Source organism: Branchiostoma floridae, chromosome 2, assembly GCF_000003815.2.
Source record: "Branchiostoma floridae strain S238N-H82 chromosome 2, Bfl_VNyyK, whole genome shotgun sequence".
Classification (NCBI taxonomy): Eukaryota; Metazoa; Chordata; class Leptocardii; order Amphioxiformes; family Branchiostomatidae; genus Branchiostoma; species Branchiostoma floridae.
Genome location: NC_049980.1, coordinates 4091979 through 4100269, shown reverse-complemented (window position 1 = coordinate 4100269; position 8291 = coordinate 4091979). Strand labels below are relative to the sequence as shown.

At 41.7% G+C, this 8291-nt stretch overlaps 1 protein-coding gene and 1 long non-coding RNA gene across 2 annotated transcripts in view; one reads left to right on the top strand and one right to left on the bottom strand.

Moving 5' to 3' along the window:
* The window catches only part of LOC118409275 (opsin-5-like), a 35898-nt gene that overhangs the window by 1102 nt on the left and 26505 nt on the right, over positions 1 to 8291 (top strand). The window lies entirely within an intron of this gene.
* LOC118409285 lies at positions 3618 to 6033 on the bottom strand. The gene is made up of 2 exons (XR_004830417.1): positions 5507 to 6033; positions 3618 to 5186 (listed from the first exon to the last, which is right to left on the bottom strand). It is a non-coding gene; the product is annotated as an uncharacterized LOC118409285 (long non-coding RNA).

Below are 8291 nucleotides of genomic sequence, written 5' to 3'. Positions count from 1 at the left end.
TGCCCCAGGCCTAAGGGCACACCCCGCCGTACGTGAAATTTGTTCGTACGTTTGTCCTGCGAGGCCACCTCCGCCACGTCGCTCTGAACACGTTCAAGCTGTACATGGCAGGCGCGTCGCCCGCACTGGCATGCAAGGGGTGGAGGTGGGGGTGAATCCGCAGCCCGATGGCACATAAAGGTTTGCCTGCACGTAAAGTTCTACGGCATGTGTGCGTACTCCAAAATCCGTCGGATTCCCTACGACGGAGGCGGTACTTACCACTTACGGATCCCAAAAGATTGCCCACGTTTTGGCACGTAGACAGCACGTATTTGCACGTACGGCGGGTTGTGTCCCTAGCTTGAGCGACACAGCCGGAATCGAACTCGCAGCTTCTAGTTCCAGAGGTAGTGTAGCTAATCTGGAATAAAAGAGTAGACTAGAGATTCAACGGCTCTTAAGTAGCAAAACGTAATTTTCTCGATGTGCATTCTTTCCCAACCACATGACGAGAATCGCTTCAAAACGCGCGCGTAACGTTACAGATCATGTGTTAAAACGGCCAAATGCGTTCGGAGAATAAAACACTTCTTCCATATTAGTAAAGATATGAAACTTTTGCGAGTTTCAACATTGAAAAATCTACCGATAACCGTGCTCGCGTAACGGTTAGGGTTCTGTTTTGTTGTTTTTTCTGGTCGCCACGTAACAAGCCCGAATGTGATTTCAAGGTGTGACGCGAAGGCCACTCCAAGGTTACTGGTTACGTTGTAACTAGTGTGTTCGTCAATCGGAAGTCGACGAGGACCTCAGATCAGTTACAATTACGTACGCTACAGATTAAAGGCAAAGGTTGGAGAACTGCAATCTTAAAAGGGTTACGCAGAAAATTAAAGGGTACACATATGTATTTGGTGGCGTCCAAGAGAGGAAATGCAATAGCTCAGCGTAGTGTACTATGACACATTTAGGCTACTATGACGGATAGCGTTAGGAACCAAGGATTCACTGTATGCCCGAAAACGCTTCCGCGTGTCTTTGGCACCGAAAGAGATCGCATGGCGCAGCGGCAGCGTGTTTGGCTCGAGACCGAGAGGTCTCGAGTTCGAATCCTGCCTTGTCAACGATCTTGTGCCCTTGGGAAAGGCACTTTATACGACTTTCCTCACTTGACTCAGGTGAAAATGAGTACTTAGCTACAGCTAGGGCCGTCCCTTGGATAGGACGTTAAATGGAGGTGTTTGGGGAGAGTCACACCCCAGACACGTTAAAAAACCCACTACGTGCGATGGTGCTCTGTCTGATGATGCAGATCCTTCCGTTTAGAGTTGGTGATTTTCTACAAATCACCCAGACACCGGGAAGACTAGTGACATGTCGGTCACTAATGGAGATCTGTATAAAAAAAAACCAAAGAGAAACCTGTTGCTTTTGAGGAGTCATTTTCATGCTACGTTTTCTTCTTTTTTTTTTCAAATATTTCTCCGTTGGAACCAATTTCCTCACATACGGTAGGCACCCCTTTGAAGTACTAGTATAAGGTTTGTCCAAGGTTTAGATATTGACTTTTACTTACGTTTACATACGTACGTTTCCCCAAGTTTCTAACTGTACAAAGGGAATCGTTAGGGTAGAGAATGACGTGTTTATATAACACAACGTTTTTGACAGCCCAGAAGAACCTCTTATGGTGTTTTTCTTCAGTTCTCTATGAAAATAAACTCTTCGAAAGTTACGTGGATCCTCGAATGACGCATTCAGACGTTCAACGGAAGTTACAGACTTCTCAGATTGCTATTGTACTCTTAGCCTTTGTAATTATCCCTGGTTAACCTTTCAGAGCAAGCGGGTGGGTGTACAGTTGTACATTTGAGTACCATTCGTACTACAATGACGTAGATCTACTCTAACTGACGCACGGCATTACCTGGCCAGGCCTCGTCTGTCGAAATAATAGGACTACGAGAGGTGATCAATTAGTCCTCCGCCAGAAATGATAAGCACAACTCAGATTTCTAAGCATAGATGTCAAGTATAAAGTCTTATATGAATGTGTACCAAAATTTAAATTAGTGTTATCATTACTTTGCAGGCGACACCCAGGAACATTAGGTAAGGGAGAAGGACATAAAAACGTGGACAATTGGGTTCTTTAACATGAGTGTGTTTCTCTCCAAAAACGGGACCTCCATTTAAAGCCCTATCTGAGAAAGGGCCATAACCGAAACTGGGTACTCATTTTCACTCGAAAAAGGAGGTGAGAAAGGTAGTATAAAGTGCCTTTGCTACGGGTACAGAAACGGTGATACAGGATTCGAACCATGAACCTCCTAGTTCCTGAGCCAGACACGTTATCCCAGAACATCAAGTCCGTATGAGGTCCGTATTGGCATTTTCATACAATGCGTACCTCATACGCATCTCAATCGTTTAGTGACAGTTTAAGGTAGGCTAACTGAGACGTATTTGTGCGTATGCCTGCGTACCTAAAACTAACACAAAACGATGGAGATACGCATGAAGAGCGAACTGTGCGTACGATTACGTATGAATGAAAATGCCAATGCGTATATCGTAAGGGCTTGATATACACGCTCGTGTGTCAGCACTCTCACTCTGTGACCTTGCCGTAAGCTATAAGGTGAACCGAAGTTTGAAGACCAGCCCTCCGTGTTCCGTCTACGCCAATATCTTATTGCAGCAAACATAGCACGTTCTATCCGCCTATCTATGAATACCAAAGCTTGCAATAGGCCCGACCTTACCCCATGAAGGTCTGCTGCACGACGATAATTGTATTAAAAAAGAAGAGAAGGGTATGAGTTATTTTTTTCTAACAAAAGTTGATCCCCTTGACCGTGACGTTTTTCGGGGTAAATGCTACTTAAGAAGACCTTAAAGTTATCAGATAAAACGCCTGTGTGGGAGAGATGGCACTCAGGTTTCAAGGACAAATCCTTTAAGGGAACCTTCGGGTATTTTTTGGCTTTCATCCAAGGAAAATGACAAATGCTACGTCTCTGAACGATTTGTAACCGTAAAAGCTTTAAGGGAGTCAAATTGTTTCAAACCTTGACATTTTTGCCCTCCATGCATTAGCACCCTGAGTGTGTTCGTCTTAAGAAACCAAGCAAAGACGACAAAAGGGCTTTAAAACGATGCAATTTTGTTGGGTTTAGGCTGAAGGAAGTAAACTTTATTATGACATAAGTGATTTTATTGATTTTTTAAAATGTATTTTGAAAGAAGAAACAAGAGTGCTTTCCCCCACGGAGATAGTGAACGTGGCGAAAGAGTAACAAAATTGGAAAACACATCGTGTAATAGCCTTGATTGTACTGGAAGAAGTGACAATAGTGAGGTACATGACCGTAGTTGAAGTTGCACAAGCTAGTGAAACTATTAAGCTGCTGGTGTTTCTGACCAAAAAGTAGTCTCAGTGCTGGGGTTTCCAGCCCCTATTGAAATAGGGGGTACTACTTTTAGTTTACTATATTTTTGTATCTTTCCTCTCAATAAGCCACATAAAGCTATACATCAAAAGAAAGCTAAGAATCTCTACTTTCTAAAGGGCTATTATAAATGTTGATTACTATAAGGAATAATGGGCAGCAATGGCAATAATGCAATAAAAATGCATAGTTTTATAATCTTTATGCATTATTCTGTTCAAACCATACAAAAAGGATATGTATTAAAGCTTACAGTATTGCTGGGATATCATGACAAGATCAGCATCGCATACAGAAGAAAAAATGGTATACAGGTGTCACTACAGGTGTGAGTTTATGGCTTGGTGTTGTCTTTGGTGCTGAACCAAGTATTCAGCTAATAAGCTGATTCCTCACAATACATTTCACTTCATCCTATACCTTTATGAAAGATAGTACATACACATCATGCATATCAGGTTAAAGCTTACAGTCCATACTATCTTCAGACAAGATTATCAACATGATAACACCATCTGTATACATAATAAAAAGGTAAAAGCAATAAAAACATACATTTTCTGCATTTCTTCAATACAAACCACCCTAGTACCATCAGCATAGCTTGTACCATGAGTATACAGTACCTAAGAGGTTCTGACAAGATCAGCATTGCATACAGAAGAACAACTGGTATACAGATGTCACTACAGGTGAGTTTATGGCTCGGTTTTGTCTATGGTGCTGAACCATCTATTTAGCTAACAAGCTGATTCCTCACAATACATTTCAGTTCTTCCTATACCTTTATGAAAGATAGTACATACACATGATGCATATCAGCTTAAAGCTTACAGTCCATACTGTCTTCAGACAAGATTATCAACATGATAACATTAACTACAAACATAATAAAAAGGTGAAAGCAATAAAAACATACAATTTCCACATACCTGCAATACAACCCACCCTAGTACCATCAGCATAGCTTGTACCATGAGTATACAGTTCCTGAGAGGTCCTGACAAGATCAGCATTGCATACAGAAGAACAACTGGTATACAGGTGTCACTACAGGTGAGTTTATGGCTCGGTTTTGTCTATGGTGCTGAACCAAGTATTCAGCTAATAAGCTGATTCCTCACAATGTATTCCTATACCTTTATGAAAGATAGTACATACACATGATGCATATCAGGTTAATGCTTACAGTCCATACTGTCTTCAGACAAGATTATCAACATGATAACATTAACTACAAACATAATAAAAAGGTGAAAGCAATAAAAACATACAATTTCCAGAAACCTGCAATACAACCCACCCTAGTACCATCAGCATAGCTTGCACCATGAGTATACAGTTCCTGAGAGGTTCTGACAAGATCAGAATTGCATACAGAAGAACAACTGGTATACAGATGAAACTACAGGTGAGTTTATGGCTCAGTTTTGTCTATGGTGCTGAACCATCTATTTAGCTAATAAGCTGATTCCTCACAATACATTTCACTTCTTCCTATATATATACCTAAAAAAAGATAGTACATACACATGATGCATATCAGGTTAAAGCTTACAGTCCATACTGTCTTCAGACAAGATAATCAACTTGAGAACACCAACTTGATACATAATAAAAAGGTAAAAGCAATAAAAACATACATTTTCCACATTACTTCAATATAACCCACCCTAGTGACCCTAGTACCATCAGTATAGCTTGCACCATGAGTAAACAGTTCCTGAGAGGTCCTGACAAGATCAGCATTGCCTACAGAAGACAAAAAAAAACAGAGGTATAACTACAGGTGAGTTAATGACTACCTTTTGTCTATGGTGCTGAATCAACTTTACATTAGGGCACATTACCCTTGTGTATTGTTATAAAATATGGTATACACACATGTTGTACATAAGACTGAACCTACATTTAGTGTATATGAATTATTTCTGAAGTCAACATATATGTTTGCAGCAAAAAGAGATGTACAACTCACTCTAGAATAATTAATTAGAATTTTATTGAAAATGTCTGATATAAATAGCTGCCATAAAAATACATTGAAAAAATATAAATAAATATAAAATTACCTGGTCACTGTGTCCAATGAAAACGTGGAAGATGAGGTAAGCTGTCACCATCTACAGGCTGCCAGTTTTTCTAATCCAGACGTGGATCAGCTGTTGTGTGGCAGCGGCAGCAGGCTGGGGGATTTAAATCCCTCAGGTGCCACGTCGTCTGCTACATGTATGTGCGCGTCCCCTCGTGGGTGCCCAGCCACGTCCCCAAGTTCCCTGGCTTCTTCCACTGACTCCCCCGCAACCCCGTCTGCCACCCCGGCCCCGACCTTGGCCCAACCTTGCCCCTGGACTCCTCCACGGCCATGATCATTGACAGAAATGTCAATGTTTATGCTCTAGCTGTTTGCTTGCACGTGCTCGCCCTCCCCACTATTCTCCGTGGATTCGTCGGCTGAGAAAGGATATTCATCCCCAGAGTCAGCAGTAGTGACCTCCTCGATCACCTCTTCCACTGTTTTGCTCATTTTCTTCGGCATTTTGGCCTTTAAATACAGATTAATCGCCAAAAATTAGACAAAGAAAACAACAAAGACCTTTCTAGCGGACGCCGCCGCCATTTTGGAATTAATTAGCCCGCAATGGATCATGGGATGACGTGATCACCGGTTGCGTAATGCCTATTGACCTCTGACCTCCCCCTGCTGATCTCGCGGGAGTAACTTCGCGGGTTGGTCCCGCGAGCACGCTATGTTGACGCATGCATTCTAAAAATACCCTATTCCGACTGGATTCGGGAGCCGCACTGTGGTAATGTTACTGTATACCGACTGGATTCGGGAGCCGCAGGGCATTCATGGCCAGATCTTCTCAAAGGAGGGAGGAAATTGCTTTTGCGCTCACTATGGTGACCTGAGGCAGAAAATGTTTACGAATTAGGATTATAGTATACGAGTACCTTGCAATGATAGCTTCAAAGGTTTGCTTGCGTATTGTTATGATATATAAAGAAGGAAAGCCACATCATACAAAGCCGCGTGAAGACATCAAAGGGGTCCGACATAGCAATCATGGCTTCCGGGCAGAATCAACCTTATCAAACATATGATTCCACAGGCAAAAATTACAGAGTAGTTTTCTACACAATCGGTATCATTATCCGTAAATAGTCAAGGTAGTAAGCCAAAAAAATGAAGTCCAATTAGATAATCGTGACCGCAGGCGGCTTGTTGCAAGTGAACAAAAACTAATGATTTATGTAAGCATAGAAGGTCGTTCTCATAAAATGCTATCGCTAGTCTGTACGAGATGAAAAAAAAATTAAGGGCGGACGTCAAAACTTCGCAGAAAAAAGTCTAGTGTAGTGTTGTAACAAACGTAACCGGTAACGTTTGTCACGCTTGCTTGTAGTAAAATATGCGTAGCCAATGTGTCGGAAAAGACAAAAAGCTATCAAATTTTGGCGATCATTAATATTGTTTTTCTACAAACATCAGTTGTGGGTGCAAATATTTATGCTTCGAACCTTAATCGCTATTTTGCACATTTCGCCCATAACAAGCCAAAATTGCGGCAATTTGCGTGTGATACAGTTAGTCATTTTCAAAATACGTGTAATCTATATATTTCCGACATCGAATCATTGCTATTCACCGACTGAAAGTGTTTCAATAACAACCTCAATCAAATGGAATGTCAAAAGGCAGCCGACTAAGCTTTGAAGTCGCTACCAATTGAACTATAGGGACGTCCTGTAGGAAACACGTTTGACACGTAGGCCTTACATGCACTAGGCCCCAGCAAGTATATTCTATGGATGACATCATCTTCAAAATCCAAAATTGATAAGAGATTGTGAAAAAACAAGATAAAATATATCTAAATTTTAGATTTTCAAACTCGACACCATGAACGTTGTAACAAGAATTGAAGTGACAAAACGTGATATCACAACCGACTAGTCTTTTATTTCTGTGTTCAAGAGGTGCGCCAAGTGACAATTGTGTGGTAGACTGGTAACACTTACCAAGTTTATGTTGGCATCTACAGTCATGGCCTTCACATTGATACCACTTTTACTGTCAAACTAGCTTCTACAAATACTACTTCTACGGCCATGACTACATGTTCCTCGCAAGTGTCTCTTCTACAAGTACAGACAATGCTACAACACTACATATTTCCCATTTTGGTACTTTCTCGTCATGTTCACTATCTCCGGAGGAAAAAGGGATTTTTCCAAAAATTGATGAGAACGCTAATGCCACCCATAAAATTTAAGTGCTGTGGCCTTCAACCCACTTGCAAAAGAAGCTTGCATTTTTCCTGGAAAATGAGGTTCTAAGAGCCCCATTCACTCCAGATACCAATCTTGACTTTTAACATTCAAGTTGATTTGAGTACTCCAATATCTGAGTACGTACTTGTACGCATTCGAGGGCCAATTGAAGACAATCAGCGCGTGGGGGTACCGGTTAGGATGTTGGCTAAGAACTCAGAGATCTTGGATTCGAGTCCCCTGAACTTTGCTCGACTTTCCACCCAGGTGTAAAAAGTGGTACCTGACTTCGGCTGGAAACTAGCCTGGGTACCATCCGGAAAGTAGTTCGCTCCGGCGTTAATCATACACTATATACAGTCGCTTCTAGCTCTGACATTCATTATACACTATATATATCGCTTCTCTTCTGTTCCGTCTGGGATCCTTGGCCACGTTAACGTCTGGAATCGTCCAGATTTTGGACGAGGACGCTGATTGGTCCCTAAACATGAGCGAATCAAGGAATGGGCGAATCAAGCGCTCGTAGCAGGAGCAAACTACTACCCGGATGGTACCTAGGCTAGTGGGGACAAGATA